This window comes from Cupressus sempervirens, chromosome 4, assembly GCF_028749045.1.
Source record: "Cupressus sempervirens isolate cs-2001-9-10 chromosome 4, ASM2874904v1, whole genome shotgun sequence".
In the NCBI taxonomy this organism is placed as follows: Eukaryota; Viridiplantae; Streptophyta; class Pinopsida; order Cupressales; family Cupressaceae; genus Cupressus; species Cupressus sempervirens.
Window position 1 is genome coordinate 407932934 of NC_143121.1, and position 21841 is coordinate 407954774.

A 21841-nucleotide genomic window follows, 5' to 3' on the forward strand; every position below is an offset into this window, starting at 1 on the left:
GATGAAGTCGCAGCTACATTATTTAGTGAAGACATGCGAAGGAAACACTATGAATCCTCTTCCGGTGATGCTCTAACAATTGTGAGCACAAACAATAGAGGAAGAAGTCATGAAAGAGGTATAAATAGCAACAATAATAATGGAAGAGGCAGATTGAATCATCACTCGAAGTCTAGAGGAAGAAATGGCACTTGCTGGTTTTGTGGTAAACTAGGCCACAACAAGAAGCAATGTTGGAATTACAAGAAGGCTCAAAATAAAGTAATTCATGATGGTGTAAATGCTGCAACTGATGGAGCTTTGGTACTTGCAACTGGTGACATGGATTCAAATTCGTGGGTTCTCGATTCTGGCGCATCTTTTCATGCTACTCCATGTCGGAGTGCATTCATAAATTACCACGAAAGTTATGTTTGGTAAAGTTTTTCTTGGAGATAACAAAGAATGTGACATTGTTGGCAAAGGGGATATTTTATTGTCGCTGAAAAATGGCAGTCAATGGCTTTTAAAGGATGTTAGGCATGTTCCTACACTTAAACGTAATTTGATTTCAGTTAGTCAATTGTATACACAAGACTATAATGTAAATTCTGATCTTGATTCATAGAAAGTATCTAAAGGTCAGTCACTTTTGGTTAAAGGAAAGACATCTTAAAGTTTATATGTTTTAGAGTGCAATAGTGAAGTGGGAGCAGCCATGGCGGTTGTGGAAAGTAATGCTAAACTTTGGCATAAGAGGCTCGGCCACATGAGCAAAATGGGTCTTGAAGTCATGCTTCGAAGAGACCAGCTTTTGGGTCTTAAATCTCTTGATTTGGAGTTGTGTGAGCATTGTCTTTACAACAAGAAAAATCGCACCAGCTTCGTAAGGACGGGTCATGACAAGAAATCTTCTCCATTAGAACTTGTGCATTCCGATGTTTTCGGTCCTATGGAGGTACCTTCTCTCGGTAGTGCTAACTATTTTGTCACATTTCTTGATGATTGCACTCGAAAAGTTTGGGTTTATATGTTGAATAAGAAATCAAAAGTATTTTCAAAGTTTAAAATTTTTAAGGCCATGGTGGAAAATTAAATCGGGAAAAAGGTGGTAAGTTTTTCTCTTTGGAGTTTGATACTTTTTGTGCAGATCATGGTATTTGGAGGATTAAAATAGTCCCTTATACACCTCAAGAAAATGGTGCAGCGGCGAGATTGAATCGGACTATCTTGGAAAGGGCTCGATGTATGTTATCTAATGCCGGTTTGGGGAGAGAATTTTGGGCAAAGGCATGCAATATAGCAATTCATTTAATTAATCGAGCCCCTTCATCACGTCTTGAATTTGATATTCCGGAAAAGAGATGGATTGGTAAAAGAATTTCATTTTCTCATTTACAAGTGTTTGGTTGTGATGCGTACGTTCATGTTCCTAAAGAGCGCGAACAAAATTGGATTTTAAATCTAAAAGATGCATATTCTTGGGGTATGGTGAAGATCGATATGGTTTTCGATTGTGGGAACTAGTAGTTCAGAAAGTTGTTCGCAGTCACGATGTTATTTTCAATGAGAAATCATTCTCAATTTTGCAAATTCTAAATAATCCTACTGATTACATTCAATTTGATTTATTTGATAATGGGGGACAAAATAAGAGGACTCCTCGAGCTACATTTAATCCTACTCCTAGTATTATGTCTTCACCACAATATGGTCTCCCCACTTATACAAAATCTGCATCTTGCTCAATATCTAATTTACCTCTATCTACTAATTCCCCTGATGCCATTGCCACAAAGCATTACAATTTATTCCCAAACACTCACCAGCAGTAGTCCTCTTCATCTGAAATTGATATAGAGCAAATTGCTCTACCAATCACTACACCCACCCCATGCCTACACACCACACCTCTATCTCTATTTTCTACACCGCTACATATAGCTGAACGGCCACATAGTATAACGTCTCCTACACAAGACGTTACCTTTCACTCCACGCTAGGCATTCATTGCCCCAACATAGGCTCTGCACAACCCATTGAATCTGCGGCAACCCACACTCCATGTGGCCCACTGCCTAGAACGCCTAGACTCAATGATCCCCTATGGCAACATTGCTCCTATTCGCCACATCTAGCCGGTGACCAGCTACCCTCCAATCCCATGTTGACTGGTCCTCTCCAAGTCTGTGATCCCTCCATGTTGATGTCGATCCCATATAGATCCAAATGCCTATCCTTCGTCCACAACCACAATTTACTGTTGGAAATCCGAGTACTGAAATTGCATAGAATTTCAATAAGCCACAGCTCAAATGGATTTTGGCAATCAATCTCATCATACAAATCGAGCAAATAAACAAGGTACTGATACTGATTTTTCCACTGAACATAGAGAAGATGTTAATCAAATCCTACAGCAAAGGAAATCTACTAGAAAACGAAAATGTCCACGAAAATTTGATGATTATAAACTCTTATTTTCTTTGTGTTCTGATCAGACAGAACCTCAAACATATAAACAAGCATGTATTGATGTTAATTCAGCATTCTGGATGGATGCTATGAAAGATGAAATTGAGTCTTTATATACAAATCAGACATGGTATTTGGTTCCTCTTCCACCAAATCGTAAGGCATTGAAAAATAAATGGGTCTATCGGATAAAAGAGGATGGAGGACGTAAAAGGTACAGGGCCAGATTGGTAGTGAAGAGGTTTGCTCAACAAAAAGGTGTGGATTTTAATGAGATTTTCTCTCCAGTAGTTAAAATGAAAACCATTCGTTTGGTTTTAGGCATGGTAGCAGCTTGGGATCTTGAGCTTGAGCAACTCGATGTCAAAACAATGTTTCTACATGGGGATGTTGAAGAGGAATTGTATATGAAGCAGCCACAGGGATTCATTAAACAGGGGCAAAAGCATTTATATTGCAGATTAAAGAGGAAACTATATGAGTTGAAGCAGGCTCCACGTCAATGGTACTTAAAATTTGATAATTTCATGACACAAGAAGGATTCACACGCTACGAATCAGACCCGTGTGTTTACCACAAAAGGCTTTCTACTGGTGAGTTTGTGATTTTACTACTGTATGTTGATGATATGTTGACTGCTCAAAATAGTATGAGAGTTATTTAGGAGCTGAAGACGCATTTGGCTCTACGTTTTGCCATGAAAAATTTAGAGGCAGCGAAGAGGATTCTAGAGATGGATATAATCCGTGATAAGACATAAAAGAGAAATTAGATTATCTCAAGAAAAGTATATTCTCAAAATTTTAGAAAAGTTTAATATGTCAAATGCCAAATCAGTTGCCACTCTATTGGCTGATCATTTTCGATTGTGTTCAAAGATGTATCTGTCTACTCTAGAAGAAAAATATAACATGGATGGTATTCCTTATTCTTCAGTAGTTGGAAGTTTAATGTATGCAATGGTTAGCACACGTCTAGATCTTGCTCATGCAGTGGGAATCGTAAGTGATTTTATGAGTAATCCAAGTAAAACTCATTAGCAAGCAATTCAATGGATTTTTCAGTATTTGAGAGGCACTTCCTCTCATGTTTTATGTTTTACTAACAAGACTCCTTATATTTGCAGATATGTCGATTCTGATATGGCTGGAGATTTAAATAAAAGGAGGTCTACAACTGAAATGTCCATTTTTTGATTTTGTATGATATTTTCAACCTCTACGCAGATCTTTAAGATCAAACAACTAATATCACAAAGATCCACCAAATTTCTCAAGAAACCCCAAATCGGGTATGCTGAAAATAGTGCCAAAAGCTTCACAACTTCACAAATTATTAATAAATCTGAAAGTGGACATTTTTACAGAAATTTCAGCAGCATAACAGCCTACAAAATGACATTTCCAAATCTGTATAGCCTTTACACAACAATTCTCAAATGTAGGACAAAAACTATGCTCATCGGGCTCCCGAAATTAACACAAAAATGCCCGAAAACACCACAAAAACACTAATAATCTATCTCAGAAGTTTAATCACGTCCCAATACATATATTCAGCTCTATTTTAACACCTTAAAGTCTGAAATACAGCAGCAACCCAAACTGATATGAAATAATCAACTGAAAACACCAAACTCATACAAAAAACACACCCCAAAACCCACAAATCTGCACTATTCAGCACAAAGGCAAACTCTGTATGAGCATGCACATGGAATGGCTTCAAACTCCCGTCCTTAGCCTTCCTAGAAACCTACAAACTCTCGTTCTTGGGTCTCCCTAAAAACCTATAAACTCCCGTTCTTGGGTCTCCTTCTCCACAAGTTTGGCAGCCTCTGAAGAATAACAAAGAAAATGAGCAAAATCAAGTTCTGGAATCCGCCCAAAATGCTTCCAAACCCCTTAAAAGAGGGCATAACCGTAACTCACGTCCAAGAGAGGTTAATGAAACATATTTTAATAATAATTTTCATTTATTAGTCCAACGGTTTCTAAAGATTAACCCCCTTTTTTCGAAACTTCACTTTCTTGGGCCTACCTGCCTTAGCAAAGATTATTTTTTTTTTAATTATTTGAAAAGGGGACATGACAAGTCCTCCCCTCCCAAACATTGCTTGTCCTCAAGCAATGGTTGAACAATAAACCAATCAATCAACCTGGATCCCAAATGTAGTCATGAACTATACTACTACTAATTAACACAGGCTCCTGCAATATCCTCTGCAATATGACCAAGAGGAATCCATAATCAAACTGACAATTATAGCTCAACCAAACTCCAAAATCACCACTACCACAGTCAAAAACCCATGAGACACAAACTCTTAGAACATCAAAACCCAAGTAAAGTGGAAAAATCAAACTACCAACACAGTAAATACCATCAACGCATCCCATTGGCCTATACGGAATGTACAATCCAACTCTGCAGCAATGGTGAATGCTCTCGAATGAAACTGTACCAAGTATCGAGAATCCACACACTGTACAACTCCTGCAGTCAACACAACTCTGCAAATCACCGGCCACTATCTCATAACCATAACTCCCATGCACTGCTGATGGTGAAAAGACATTACAAGATAAAGAGTAAGAAATGGAATCCAAACCAAATTTGCCTGCCATCAACTCCTCAAAACAAGGATCAAATGCTAACTGATGTACATACCCTGCAATATAATGTTGATTAAAAAAACAAACCTCAGTCAATAGCTCACCATGAACAAGTGATACAACCCACTGTGACTGATCACTAGCTAAGTCAGGAGATGTCATAGCCAAAGGAGTAGAATCAATAACAACACCCACTGAAGCATCACTCCCAAACTCCTGCTCTAAGTCACATATTATCAAGCTGTCAACTGCAGAACCTATCACCATGTCATGCCCATCACAACTCTCATCTTGAGGCATCAAACTGTCCCATAATTGATGATAAGCACTAGGAACCAAAGTACATCTCTGTATCATCATCTCATCAACATGGTCATCAAAGGTAAATTGATGAGCGTACCTCATAGTGTAATGCCGATAGAATTCGCCAATCTCAGTCAGTGGCTCCGACTGTAATCTAGATGAAACTAACTGCAATTGATCATTAACCATGTTGGAACTGACTACTACCTCCAAAGATATCACCAAGGGAGTAGTATTACTAGCCGGAACCATGCCAACTGCCGACTCACCAACATCACACATGATCTTTGATACATCTCTAGTCTTCGTGCCATCAGTACTAGAGGCCACCACCATGTCAGGCATACAACAATCTGCTACAACACCCAACTCAACTAAACCTGACTCTAGTGGGAATGAACCTGATATGCCAATGTTAGTATCAAGGATGGATGCATCCCTATCTCCATTGTCTCTGAAAATCTCAGCCATGGACATCCTCGGATCACCAAACACCACAACTTGTGACTGTATAGAATCAGGTAAAGACTGTAGTCACTCTAACTCCATGGTCACCTTAGCCAAATGAAACTGTGACTCCTTGAAATCCAACAGTGTACTCTCAAGAATCTCAGAAGTCACCTCAAGCTGCTCAGTAAGCTCACTCACCTCATCTTCCTTGGCCAACAATGCATCATATGCTGTACTGCCCCACTCCATAAGATAATCTCTGTCGGCTACCAACTGCATATAATTCTGTCTCAAAATCCGAATAACCTCCCATAAAGAGTGGATCTCTGTCAAGGAAAGATAACTGCCTTCCTGCTCATCACTAGTAGGAGAACTCCATCCATAAACTGCTAACAACTGACGAGCAGCATCAAAATGCTGGCAAGTGACAGCAATGTCTCGGTCACTAACTCTCAACTGATTAGACACATGATGGCACTGGCTTGACTGTCTCCTACAAACCTCCTCTGATGCACTGTCTAAAGGAGTATCCTCAAAGTTACTAGTCTCTAGAGTATTACCATCCATATCCTGTGAATCAAATCTAAAGCTCATATCAACATACAAAGTATCAAAAACATTAGCACTGCTGTCCAACTCCTCTATACCCAAGGAAACTAAGTCTTCAAAACTGCCCATTGCATCCTCCTGGATGTCATCAATGCCAATATGATCTTGGGACTCATCTGTACACACTACCAAATATGAAATATTATCAACACATTCCAGTAAGTATGGTCGACTGGATATATGAACAAAGCCCAACACCGGTGTATAAAAACTAATACCAACATCGGATAAGCTCCTGGCACAAGAAAAGACAACACCGTGCAATCTGCTAATCAAATCCATGATAGCACCCAAACAATCACTGCTACCAAAAAGTGTTAAAGATTTCCAGTCAACTGAATCCCAAATGCCAATATAACAATCTCGAGTCCATATCCATAAACTATAATCAGTTGGTAACTCAAGAAAAATCTTCACCTGAGTAATATGACCAATACCAACTAATTTCACATACCTGTCATGATGAGATAATGTAGTCACAATACTGTCTTCACTCACCTTCAGCTGGCGGGATAAATCATGTGAAGTACTACTAGCCTCAACCTCATGTGACGAAACATCTAACTGTGCCTGGTACTCTCTCTTAGAAAAGTCATGAATGCTCAATGTCTGCTCATCTCTACCAAGTATCTCACCATCATGGACAACAACATCCTCATAATCATCATCCTTGAGGTCAAATCTATCTATCACTCTTTGACTAAAATCATCAAATGTAGTTACCTGATCATGACCTTGAGTAGTCATTCCATGATACCACCAATCATAGGCTGCATCTTCCAAGTGTAAACTTGCAATTTAAACAGCATCACTCTCCTTCATGGGGTTAAGTGTGAAGAAGGTCTGTAATTTTTGTAGTCATGCTCTAGCTGAAATTTTATTTGTTCCATCAAAAGTAGGTGCTATAAACTTGCTTATTTTATTTTTGAGCTCTCTTCCACTTATGTCATGCTCCCTTCTGTACTCTTTCTTGGGCATCAAAGTGTTCATCATATCCACATATTCTCTAAAAGGAACCGAACTACGAAGGTCATCATCTAAGCCATTGTAAGTAGCTCTTAATGTAATCTCTTCCACAGGATAAATGGTTGGATTTGGTACTGGTGGCTCATCTGCAGGCAAGAAAATAGTTTTGGCTGATTTAGATGGTGTGGATTTCAGATTTCTTGGCTCCTTTGAAGTGCTCCCTTTCTCATTAATAGATGCAACTCCTTGTAATTTTTCTGTCAATATTCGCAAAGCCTCTCTAGTTTCTGCCAAACTATCCACTGTTTGCTTCTAAGTATTTTGGATGTCTTGGAAGAATTTCTTTGCCATCTCATCTGGATCAGCCATACTTTTCCCTTCCTTGGATTTTGTACTTTTACTTTCAACTGGAAGTTTGATCAAAATTTCTTTATTCTTTTCTCACTGCAAATATCTTTTTTCTCTTTCACTTAGTTGCATGCAACCATAATTTTTGACATGCAGCTGATTAGAAGCAACATGCAATCACCAAATTCACCAAGAACTAACATGCAAATGATTAGAAGTAGAATGCAACCATAAATTTTGGCATCCAGCTGATTGGAAGCAACATGCAACCATAAATTATGACATGCAAGATTTGGGTAGTTATCAAAACTGACATGCAAGATCTGGGTAGTTGTCAAAACTGACATGCAACTTCTACAAACCCTCAGGCTGGCAAGATCATGGCTCTGATACCACTGAAATGTCCCTTTTTTGATTTTGTATGATATTTCCAACCTCTAAGTAGATCTTTAAGATCAAACAACTAATATCACAAAGATCCACCAAATTTTTCAAGAAACCCCAAATCGGGTATGCTGAAAATAGTGCCAAAAGCTTCACAACTTCACAAATTATTAATAAATCTGAAAGTGGACATTTTTACAGAAATTTCAGCAGCATAACAGCCTACAAAATGACATTTCCAGATCTATATAGCCTTTACACAACAGTTCTCAAATGTAGGACAAAAACTATGCTCATCGGGCTCCCGAAATTAACACAAAAATGCCCGAAAACACCACAAAAACACTAATAATCTATCTCAGAAGTTTAATCACGTCTCAATACATATATTCAGCTCTATTTTAACACCTTAAAGTCTGAAATACAGCAGCAACCCAAACTGATATGAAATACTCAACTGAAAACACCAAACTCATACAAAAAACACACCCCAAAACTTACAAATCTGCACTGTTCAGCACAAAGGCAAACTCTATATGAGCATGCACATGGAATGGCTTCAAACTCCCGTCCTTAGCCTTCCTGAAAACCTGCAAACTCCCGTTCTTGGGTCTCCCTGGAAGCCTGTAAACTCCCGTTCTTGGGTCTCCTTCTCCACAGGTTTGGCAGCCTCTGAAGAATAACAAAGAAAATGAGCAAAATCAAGTTCTGGAATCCGCCCAAAATGCCTCCAAACCCCTTAAAAGAGGGCATAACCGTAACTCACGTCCAAGAGAGGTTAATGAAACATATTTTAATAATAATTTTCATTTATTAGTCCAACGGTTTCCAAAGATTAACCCCCTTTTTTCGAAACTTCACTTTCTTGGGCCTGCCTGCCTTAGCAAAGATTATTTTTTTTTTAATTATTTGAAAAGGGGACATGACAACAACATGCTATGTTTTTACTTTTGCTGGGGCAGCGATTAGCTAGGCTTCTCGTAAACAACAAGTTGTTGCTCTTTCCTCTACCAAGGCCGAATATATTGCTCTTACTAAAGGGGCCAAAGAGTTGATATGGTTACAACGATTGTTTGGAGAGTTGGGATTTCAACAATCAAACTTTACTCTATTCTCTGACAGCAAGAGTGCCATTCACTTGGCGAAAAACTTAGCTTTCCACAGTTCGCACGAAACATATAGAAACCAGATTTCATTTTATCCATCATGCTCTTGAAGAAGGAAGGCTATAGTTAGAGAAGACTGATACAAAGGTTAATCCGGCTGATGTGTTTACAAAGGTTGTACCTCAAGAGAAGTTTGAATTCTGTAGAGCTTCTCTCGGTGTTGTCACGACATAGCCATAAGAATTCCAAGTTGGGGATTTCTCTGTGCAGCACTGATTGGACTTCAAGTGGGAGATTGTAATGGTTCTGACAAGGGAATATGAAACTGCTCTGATTGTGCAGTCCAATCATTGTGACTCTTCCTCTTCTCAGCCCTTTTGTCTTCCATTGAATGTGATTAAAAGAATATGTATAATAGTTGATTGCTGCTGTTCATTGTAATGTATGCATTATCTAATAAGAGAAATTCCCCTGCTTGAAGAGTGGATGTAATCCAGACTACTAGATGAACCACTATAATTTTTGTGTCTGTTCTTGTATCTTTGAACTTTGTTTAATTTTTGAGTTCTACTTTATTTTTGTATCTTTTTATTTTAGCTCAACAATCCAGCTGAAAGAGGAGCTCATTATGAACAGTTACAAGACCATTGACAGAAGAGGCGCTAATGTCCATATTGTTCATGGCCCCTGTATTTACTGTACAGTATGTGACTAACATTATTATCCATGGCATTCACATACACCACTGCCACCCTGCTGGAAACGCCATGGTGCGGAGCTTGCCAACTCATTATGGCTTGAGAATGATGTGCGACATTTCAATCTATTGTTTGGCAAATTAAATCTTTCCTTTGTCAAAACGACTTTTACCAACACCTTTTAATGTTTTACCCAACATGAGGAATTGGATTCCATCGGGAGGTCCTCCCAATAAATATAGCCTATCAGCTAATTAATCTAAACAAACGAAATATGCAAAATGACAAGGATTGATTGTGAGCCCTGAGACTCCCATTTCCTCCTGATCAAATCATCTTTTTATTTACTTGAAGTGTTTCTCAACTTTTGTCCTTTTGCCATTCTCTACTTCTCCAGCTTTTTCATTCGTATGCAACTTTCCAAAAAACAATTTAATAAACGTTCATATTTTGAAAAAATATTAATACCTTCAACAGATAACTCTCAATAAATTAATGATCTACATTAGACTCTGCATATCTAATTTTCGAAAGACAACAGCTTGGGACATATTATAACTGCCAAATAATCAAAACACAAACCAAAATAAAACTTCCATAGAACTGAAAATGAAACCTTGTCCCCTCACTATAACTGCATGTCTGAATCGGTGCACATATAAAAAAAATTGTTCGGAATTAGACTCCATCTGACATTATTGTAGACAATGCACATTGTTTTAGTGCAAGCATTTTTTTCCTGATTTCTCTATTGAGCATCTCCAATAACCTTTACAAGTCCATTGTCCCTGTTTGAAATGATGGAAATTGTTTGCATCTCTCCCACAAAAAATAATTCCCCAAACAATTCTGGAGAAAAATTTCATGGCTGCGTGGCAATCAGGACATAGTCTAAGGTTCTTAACAACTTTGACAGTTGTTCTAGGGAGCATGTTAACGAACCAAAAGAAAATGCCAGCTTTACATTATGATGGTTCTCCCCCTTCCTCCATTTAAGTAAAGGCATTGAATCTGGAAAATACCCTGCTGCCATCATTTCCCAAGCCCATTTCTCCAACTCTGCCTAGGTATCCTGTGTCTTTGATTCGTCTCCTACACAGAAAGTATGCACCATTTTATGTCCTTCAATCCAACTACATCCAGGGGTCTTCTTAACTCCTCTATCTTTCATCAATCTCCTTACGATCTGAACCTCACTCCACCTGCCCACTTCTGCATACATGTTTGAGAGTAGAACATAAGCTGCAGAATTTTCAGGATCCAAATCAAAAAGTAACATCGCTATAAATACTCCTAAGCCTATATTCATATGTAATCTACAGCCACCAAGAACACACATCCACACATCCACCACAGGTTTAACTGGCATCTTAATAATAAGATTTAGGGTTTCTTCAAGATAGCCAGCACGGGCAAGAAGGTCAACCATGCACCCATAGTGATCAACTGTAGGTGTAATGTGATAAGGGTCATTCATATGATTGAAATATCTACAGCCTTCATCCACTAAACCTGCAAGGCTGCATGACCGTAGAACACAAGCAAAGGTTACAATGTCAGGATATGCTCCAGAGTGCTTCATCAATTCAAAGATTTTGAGAGCATCCTTGCAAAATCCATTTTGTGCATATCCTGCAATCATGGCATTCCATGAAACCAAATTTCTTTGAGGCATTTTGTCAAATAGTTCACGTGCCTTGAGTATGCTTCCACATTTTGCATACATGTCTACTAGGGCAGTTGCAAGTCTAACATCTGACAAAATTTCGCTGTCCTTTATGTTTTGATGGATGTCCATTCCCTGTTCCAAAGCTCCCATTTTGGCACAGGCAGGGAGGACGCTAGCAAAGGTTGTGGAGTCTGGTTTCACACCTATCAATTGCATTTGCTTGAAAGCTTGTAAAGCCTCATCAACAAATCCATTTTGTGCATATCCTGCAATCATGGCATTCCATGAAACCACATTCCTTTGACATATTTTGTCGAACACTTCCTGTGCCTTATCTACACTTCCACATTTTGCATACATGTCTACCAAAGCAGTTGCAAGTATATCTGACAATATTCCTCTATCCGTTATGTTTTGATGGATACCCATGCCCTGCTCCAGAGCTCCCATCTTGGCACAGGCAGGAAGAATGCTGGCAAAGGTTGTGGAGTCTGGCATTATACCTGCCAGTTGCATTTGCTTGAAAATTTCCAAAGCCTTTTCAGCAAGTCCAATTTGCACATATCCTACAATCATGGCATTCCATGAAACCAAATTTCTTTGAGGCATTTTATTGAACAGTTCACGTGCCTTGTCTGTGTTTCCACATTTTGCATACATGTCTACCAGGGCAGTTGCAAGTACAACATCTGACAAAATTTCTCTATCGTTAAGGTTATGATGGATGTCCATGCCTAGTTCCAAAGCTCCCGTTTTAGCACAAGCTGGGAGAACGCTGGCAAATGTTGTGGGGTCTGGCTTCACCCCTGCCACTTGCATTTGCTTGAAAATTTCCAAAGCCTCATCAACAAACCCATTTTGTGAATATCCTGCAATCATGGCATTCCAAGAAACCATATCTCTTTGAGGCATTTGGTCGAACACTTCACGCGCTTTGTGCATGCTTCCACATTTTGCATACATGTCTACTAGGGCAGTTTCAACGACAACATTTAACGAGATTTCTCTATCATTTATACTTTGATGGATGTCCACACCCTCATCCAAAGCTCCCAATTTGGCACAGGCTGGGAGTACGCTGGCAAATGTGAACTGATCCGGTTGGAGGCCTGTTCGTTGCATTTGGTGAAACAGTGTGACTGCCTCGTCAGGAAATCCACGTCTTCCGTAAGCAGAAATGATCGTATTCCATGAGACGCGGTCTCGTTCTTTCATATTGTCAAACACTTTACGAGCATCAATCAATCTTCCGCACTTGACATACATGTTAATCAGAGTATTATGAGAACTTGTGCGAGTAACAAATGCAGACCACCTATGCCAGAGAGAAGAATGTAGTTTTACCCCATCTGAAAGCGCATTTTTGAGAATGCATGTCTGCGACAATTGAAGATTTGTAGAGAAGTCTCTAAGGTTTGTGTGTATAGGAAGCAGAATCCGCAGCATCCCTTTCAACATAATACTCTGAGATTGAGATTAGTAGTGAATCTTTTTGGCATTTTATGATTGTAATTGGGGACGGGAATATTGTCAAGTATTATTTAGTCAACGTGAAATTAACAGTAATTTGCTGGGAGCATTTTCACTACAATTTGATGCATTGCTGCCAATCTTTGCGCTCAACGCAGAGCTATGGATTAATCTGGACTCTGCCTCAAATATGTGATTGCGAGAAAAGGAAAAAAGAGTAAGAGTACTGCTCTTCGATTCTTAACCGTCAAAGGTAGATGTTGAAATGCTATGTTCAACAATACCAGGATATTTTTGCAGCACACCTCGATAAATTGGAAGGAATCAAATTTAGAGGCAAAATGAGAATATGTATTGCTGTTAGACGCACCAAACAGAAAATAGAAAATGTATTCTCAATTTCCTATCTTTATTCCAACAACCAAACGGGCCCTTGTTGAGTTTGAGAAAAGTTATTTATGTGGGTGGATCTTTACCATGAGACACTATTTCATTATCATTCTTTAAAAGTTGAGATTTTGATTAGTAAGGTTTTTGATTTACTAAAAGAGTTATTCAATGAGGAGATTACAATCATGTTTTAGATTACTTTGTCAAAATAAATATTTTCTAATTTTTAGTTTCACTTGAAGAGGTTTCACTCTAACAGCACATGTTCTTATATGAAATAGTTAAACAAAATTTAGTAGATGATATAAAATTTTAAAATATATCAATCAAGAAATTTTCCCTTACAAAGATTTTAAGTTAAATAGATATAAGAACAAGCAAATTGTGGGGTTATTTAAAATCTCTTCAAAGTCTTTTTAAGTAATGTGATTTCTTAATTCTAACATGTTAAAGATTGCGAGTAGTGTTATTCCTTTTACTCAAAGCTCTTGATAATTTATTAATTTTGGTATGTATAAGATTGAGGTCCCTTTGTTAAAAATAAGTCAAACATAACATAGACAAATGATGGGTTGGGCAAGAGGGGCTATTAGCTCAATTAAGTAGATCACTCTAGTAACAAATAGAAGGTCTTAGGTTTGAGTCCTAACTGGTCCAAATGAGATGAAACTCAACAAGTGGTATTAGACTCAGGCTAGAATACCTAACCACCAATAGTGTGACTTACAGGGTTGTTGGAAATAAGCCACACTTACACTAATAGCTTAGTTGGTAGAGCACTCTAGTAGGGAATTTGATTGTCTCCTTCCCCTTTAGCTTTTTTATCCTAACTAGTTGTTTCTTTATAACTACCTTCAATTTATTAGTTGTGCTCGTGCATTGTCTTTTTAGGATGGTTAAATTTGTATATTTTCATTTTCTTCATCTTTGTCAACATCCTAAGAATTTTCATAATTCACTTTGTTTACAAGACATGATACCATTTATTACAATTGACATTTATTTTTTTGAGCTATTCTATTTCTATTATGTATTATATTCAATACTTTTTTATTTGATATCGTTGCTAATATAGTTTTGATCATGTTAGGTCATTGTCTTTATTAAAATTAACATTAATTTGGTTCTATGTTTAAGTTTAATTAAATATTATTTTTAAAAATTGTGTTAATTTAATTAGTATTAGTATTAAAATTATTATTGTTCTTAAATATATTTTTAGTTTGTTTAAATATTTTGGTTAGTATCTAGGTCATTTGATTCATTATTGTAATATAATTGTTCATTTGCATCTTTACGATTGTTATTTTTCAATCTTTTATAAAATATATATTAGAGTTTCACTTATTTATTATTTTCTATTTAAAATTTCAAGTTGTTCCCCTTATCCTTTCTCTTAATTTTCCCCTTATTCCTAATAGTGTCCACTTTCATTTGAAGAACTATTTTTATGATATTGTTCACCATTTCCCTCAACCAAATGATGTATACTAGAGTGTGATTTGAGTTATTGACTAAAAAATATTCATACAATAAAATTATTAAAACTCACTCTTTAACATGTACAGATTGTAGAAATATTAGGCCTTTACTTGAGTATTTTTATTTTCAATAACTTATTTCCTCATTTTATGACCTAATTGCAAATAAAATATTTTTCTTCCAAATCAAAAGGAATTCCACCACTAGATAAAATAATAATAATCTAGAATATAACCTAAGAAAGAACTTCAACACACAAAATGTAGTGTCTCTCCCATTTGATTTATGTATGCCTTCATGATGGATGTGACCTTGACTCTATTACTTCTTGAATGATCATATTGGCACTAATAAGTGGCCTACACCCTTGGGGTGATTTGATTTAAATTGTTGTATTAATAGACTGATTATGCTTTATGTCTTACTTATGTTGTATTCTATGGTTTCAACTTTCAATGATGTATGTGCCAATGGTTACCTTGACTAGTATGGTATCACAATGTTATTCCATGAGTACCCTTGAGATATGAACAATAGTTGCATTGTGTGATGCATTAGAGTACTGCACCTGATTTTAGTTCTTGCAATAGTGTTGACTTTTATGTTTGATTAAGTTATTAGTAGTCTTTTGGCCTTATCTTTATGTTGATAGTCTATGATGTTATCTATTGTATTTTACATTTGAGATTATTGATGTTGCTTCATGATGTCTATCTATAATTTGATGTGATAGTATGTCATATATGTTGTTAAGTAATTCAATTAGTTGTTTCCCATGATAGATGCTTAGCATATTCATAAATGATTTATCTATATTCAGGTTTGAGATTACGGGTTACATTTTCATATTGAGATGATTTAATGACTATACATTATTTTGATTACTAGTATCATTATTTTGCTTTTGTGAGATCTACATGATGTCTCATTATCCTTCACATGACTGTGTGTCTTTATGTGCTTCGAGTATTTATATATTGAGCACCTGCACTTGATATTTTCTTATTTACTGAATAGATACTAGGTACATTCACCCTAAATTCAAGATCTAAGTGTTAGAAATATTTAGAATAAATGGGAGAGTGGGGGGTGGCGGGGAGGGGAGTGGTGGAAGGTGAATGAGTTACTCAAGGTTCATAAATACCACTTGAACAATTAAACATAAAATATTCACTTCTCTTCTTATCTTGTTGTTGCTCAATCTCTATCATACTGATAAAAAAAATTATTCTCCTAAACATAGCATACTTTTCTAAATGTAAAATTTATCAAATATAAAACATATAAAGCATTCAACACAAGTTTGACACTAGGATTATACATGGAAATCTAATTTGGAAAAAACCACCAGCAACATATTACCACTTTTCACTCTTTCAAAGTGAGCTTTTTTAGGAGCCAACCCTATTAAAGGTTACTGTTGACACAAAGGTCTGCACCCTTGCCTAAGGAATTACTTCTCAGGCAACCTTGTGTAACATGGAAACAACCTCCAAGTGTGACACTTGCGCTTGGAGGTTGAATCTTTGGAGAAGGCTGACTTCCTTACAATCAAGATGCACCTAACTACTCTTTGAAGGAAAAGGGAGAAGGAGATGCATGAAATCAAACTACTTAGTCTACTCTAAAGGGGATGATGCACCTAGATTGAATGGTCACAACTCTACCTACAACTGCACTAAACATCAATGAAAGCCCAAAATACACTAGACATGACTTCAGTCTATCTCCTAAAATGACATGTAGGTCTGAAAACTGAGGAAAAAGTTGAAAGAAAAAATATTTCTCACTTATGCAACAATTGCCAATAGATGAAACACAACATGTAAACTTAAGAAAATAGAAAGAAAAATTTACTACAAGGCATATACATGCACAAATTAAAGAATGGCTAGAATAGGTAAGAATAATGTTTTTTCATTAATGGAGGGCAAAAAATGTAGAGCATAATGCTGTTGCAAAATACAAATAGAGAAGAACCTAGAAAAAGTATTTACAACTTGCCTTTATAGATCAAGCATAACTCAAATCTAAACTATGGAGTTCAAACCCCAACCAAAGTGGAGTTGAGTTGTAGAGAGCAATAATAAATGAACATCATAACTAAATTTGATCATGAAATACGATATGTTGTAATGAAGTGGCAAGAAGGGAAAAACAAATGCACCCAACCATAAGAAATCAAATCCCATGAGATTTGATCATTATAATCATTAATGAGGGATGGAGATGCATAGATGTCGTGCAAATAAGGCCAAAGAATGTTGTTCAACATTAAAGAACAATCCTTGTAACATGTCATGGCCATGAAAAATAAATTTGCACTGTTGTCAAAAAATGTGGGATGGGATAACACACAATGGTAACCCATCACAAAAATTACAAAGTTGACCTATGTGGAATAAATCTAATTTTCCTAAAAAGTGTGAATCGTCGATGTAGATCTTCATTTTGGAATGAATGGCTCAAATGCTACAAAAATCTCCTCAACAAGTGATTAAAACCCAACTGTAGATCAAGGTCTTCTTCAAAAGAATGGATAGCCCAAATGCATCTGGAAAATATCCAAAGATTTGCAACTCAGCACAAGAAAGATTTTCCATGTGGCAGAAATTTGTTGCTCAGCACATTTCTCAAATGCACAATTGAAGAGGCAGTAACAATTTTGTGACTTCATGGAAGCAAAAAGGTAAGCCTTCTGAAATAGCAAATTTCACTATTTCAGAAAGAGCAACAATGTCATTCTCCAAAATGGAAAAAATGGTTAATGCAAAATGTTTAACCTCGAAAAAAAATGTGTGTTAACCTTCAAATTGGCAAATGAAGGGAAAAAAAGCTAACTCATTCAATGAACAAACTAAACTAGCTCAGCTCATGAAGAAATCAAGTTAACACGAGATGTTAACCCAACCAAAAAGCTTGTTAACCCACATCAAAGAATCCAACCCATTGAAGATCTCTCAGATCGGTTATCAATGATGGGTTGAATGGGGGACAAAAATGGCCAACATTCTTGGTGACTCAAAGGGGATGCTTGCCTGCTAAGCATAGAATAGTGGCCTTAAGCAATTCATTGGGCATAGAGTCACTACCAAGAATTGACGCATTATCCCACCTACAACTTCACAAAATCTACAACCAACAAAAAACAAAAACTCCAAGGAGCTCTAGAAAGGAAGCAAATGTGCTAGTGCACTTCTTGGAAAGATGAAAACTCCTACTCTACTATGTACAAATATTTACAATGTAAAAAATCAAACAAAGCCATTGACTGGCTTGTTGAAGTAGCTTCCCTTCCTCACAAGTTGATTTTTCCTTCCATGCATGAGGGCAGCTAAAAATGACAACAAGCATGACAAACACATTGCAGCATGGAACTCCTTGATGTATGAGCATCTTGGGTTTTCTCAATGGCTACTTTGGAGTTCATGGGAAGAGGCTCAGTAGTTGCTTTGGAGTGTTCTTGGACTAGTACTTGGTTAAAGAAGGACTCGTGTGCAACATACTCTGGGAGCTCGGCATGGTCTGGGAGCTTGACATGATTTTTGATTGCTTATCATGGTCTAGGTACTCAGCATGGTCTTGGAACTTGGCATGGTCTTTGGTTGCTCGGCATGGTCTGGGAACTCGGCATGGTCTTTGGTTGCTCGACATGGTCTATGGAGCTCGACCTTGCTTAGGAATTTTCTGCCTATTTTAGGCCATGTAACTAGTTTTCCAAAATTATTTAGAGGGTGAAAATTTTAGGGATTGAAGAGAGCCTAGAGTAATAACTATGGTTTGAAGCACAAGTTCTAATTCAATTGGAGCTAAGAGATATCGCGATTTTACTCAAATATTGATTTTGGGCATTTTATTGTTGTTGCAGGCCAACTTGTGGCATTTAATTTATGCATTTGTATTTAATTTGTGTTCTAGGCTAACTTTTGGCTTAGGTTGGTATAAGTAGGGGTTGTGGGGAAGTCTTTTGTCATTATTCATTCATCTTGGAGGAGAGGAGGAGCTAGAGGAGAGAATTTCGAGAAGAGCTAGTAGTCGAGGCTTGGAAAACAAGGAGATTTCTTAGAGGCCTGCAAGCACAAGTTGAGATCTTGGAGGTTTCTACTAAAGTGTGGATCTATACTAGCTAATGTTTGGATTAGATTTTGAGGGATCTTGTAGAACTGTTACTTGCTTTGTATTTGGCCATAACTGGGAAGGCCAAATAGCTTGACACATTGCATATAATGAGTTATATCTATTACTAAACTATTGTGAATTGGCTTCAAATTTTGGATTTTTGTTTGGAAAACAAGGAGATTGCTTGGAGGCTTGCGAGTACAAGTTGAGATCTTGGAGGTTTCTACCAGAGTGTGGATTTGGACTAGCTAATGTTTGGATTAGATCTTGAGGGATCTTCCAAAATTGTTACTTGCTTTGTATTTGGGCGTAACCAAGAAGGCCTTACAGCCCAACACATTGCATGTAATCAGTTATATGTATGAATAAACTATTGTGAATTGGCTTCAAATCTTACATTTTTGTTTATCTTCTATTGTGTGGTTATTTGCTAGGGGCTAGGACATCTCCTTTCTAGATTTTCCTACCTTGCACTGCATCAGATAGTATCAGAGCGAAGGTTGTTCTTGAGTGTGTAGATAGATTGTCGAAGTTGTGGCAGTTTGCACTAGGACTTGGGTTTGAGAAGTAGATTTGATTTGATCTTGATCTAGTGGTGGATTGTTCTTTCTGGAGTCCTAGATATCTTGATTGTGAGGTGAAAAATTGTGGTTCTAACTTGCAATTGTAGAGGGCTTATAGATGGATCAATGGATGGAAAGATGGAAGAATGATCTTGTTGAGGCATGATCTAGAGGGTTTGTGGATTGCAGATCTATGGTCCTGGACTTGTGATGTGGTCCTTGATTATTCATGCGAGGTGGCAAGTTGTGATCTGACTTGTAAACAATTTGAGGTTGCCATAAGGAGCATGGGATGGATTTTTTGCAAAGGGTTCATGAAGATCTTGGGAGATGGCTTCGAGAGGATTGGACCCTAAGATGATTGTGAATCTATGTGATGTGGTGGAGAGGAGGTTTTCTGAGATGTTTTCTTATTTTAAAGCTAGTTTGGTTGATCAAGCTAAGAAGGTGGTTTCTTAGTTTGAAACTAGTTCAGATGATCAAGATTAGGATAGGATGAGGAAGGTATTCCATATATTTTTTTGGAGATGGAGTCTACCAATCTGGAAGAGAGTTGTCTGGTTGGTTAGAAGACTTGTTCATGAGAGAAGATGGCATGACAAGATTGAGTTGGAAGAGTTTGGTTTTGTTAATCAGATTGTGGAGCCTAATATAAAACTTATAGAGCAACTAGAGGTTGTTTCTAAAGATATTCCTATCCTTGTTGATGTTGGGATAAAGGTTTCTTTTCATGATCAATTGGCTAAGTCTAACATGGAAATTGTAGATCACTTGGTCGTGGATGATCTGGTTGTATGTTGCATAGCATCTTGTTGTGAGCAATGAGGTTGTTGGTGTTATGAGTTTGGCATGTGTTGATGGAGATCTTCATATTGCTACTGATGCAAAATTTGTTGCTATTGATGTGGAGTTTGTTGTTGCTAGTGTGGATTCACTAGTTGTTGCTATGGATGGGGATTTAATGTTGAAGCATTATGTTCAGTTTGTTCCTAGGAGTGAGCATGCTAATTGGATGGTTGAGATTCTAGTGTTTGACAGAATAATGTAGATGTGGATGATGTACAAATTGGCTTTCTTGTCCTTGTTGGAGTGGAAGCCATTGGTGAAGATAAAGTTGGTTGTTGATCTTTCTTTGGGCATCAAAGTGTGGGACACACTTTTCTATTTACCTAGGGAGATTAATGCAAGAGCATCTTGGGTTTGCTCGGTGGCTACTTTGGAGTTCATGGGAGGAGGCTAAATAGTTTCTTTGGAGGGTTTTTGGACTAGTACTCAGTTAAAGAAGGAGTAGTGCTTGGCATGCTCTAGGAGCTTGGGATGGTATTGGAGCTCGGCATGGTTTGGGAGCTTGTCATGGTCTAGGAACTCAGCATGGTCTTTAGAGCTTGGCATGGTCTAGGAACTCAGCATGGTCTTTGGTTACTTGGCATGGTCTAGGGACTCAACAAGGTCTTTGGTTGCTTGGAATGTTCTTTGGTTTCTCGGCATGGTCTGGGAACTCGACATGATCTTTGGTTGCTTGGCATGGTCTATGGAGCTCAGCCTTGCTTAGGAATTTGGTTTTTGTTGTAGGATGTGTAACTAATTTTCCAAAATGAATTAGAGGATGCAAATTTTCAGGATTGAAGAGGGCCTAGAGTATTAACAATAGTTTAAAGCGTGAGTTTTAATTCAATTGGAGCTAGGAGATATCGTGATTTTATTCAGACATCAATTTTGGGCATTTAATTATTGTTGCAGGCCAACTTGTGGCATTTAATTTATGTATTTGTATTTAATTTATGTTCTTGGCTGACTTGTGGCTTAGATTGGTATAAGTATGGATTATGGGGAAGTCTTTTGTCATTTTTCATCCATCTTGGAGGAGAGGAGAAGCTAGAGGAGCAAATTTTGAGAAGAGCTAGTAGTTGGGGCTTAGAAAACAAGGAGATTGCTTGGAGGCTTGTAAGTAGAAGTTGAGATCTTGGAGGTTTCTACCAAAGTGTGGATTTGGAATAGCTAATGTCTAGATTAGATCTTGAGGGATCTTGCAGAACTATTACTTGCTTTGTATTTGGCCATAACTGGGAAGGCCTTATAGCCCGATACATTGCATGTAATCAATTATATCTATGAATAAACTATTGTGAATTGGCTTCAAATCTTGCAACTTTGTTTATCTTTCTATGTGTGGTTATTTTTTGGGGGCTAGGACATCTCCTTTGGGGATTCTC

General features: G+C 37.4%; 1 pseudogene across 1 annotated transcript; it reads right to left on the reverse strand.

Moving 5' to 3' along the window:
- Positions 1-10506: 10506 nt before the first annotated feature.
- LOC149561778 (pentatricopeptide repeat-containing protein At1g11290, chloroplastic pseudogene) lies at positions 10507-13437 on the reverse strand (annotated as a pseudogene). Its single transcript, XR_016363854.1, has one exon. The product of XR_016363854.1 is annotated as a pentatricopeptide repeat-containing protein At1g11290, chloroplastic pseudogene (transcript).
- Between the last annotated feature and the right edge of the window lie 8404 nt (positions 13438-21841).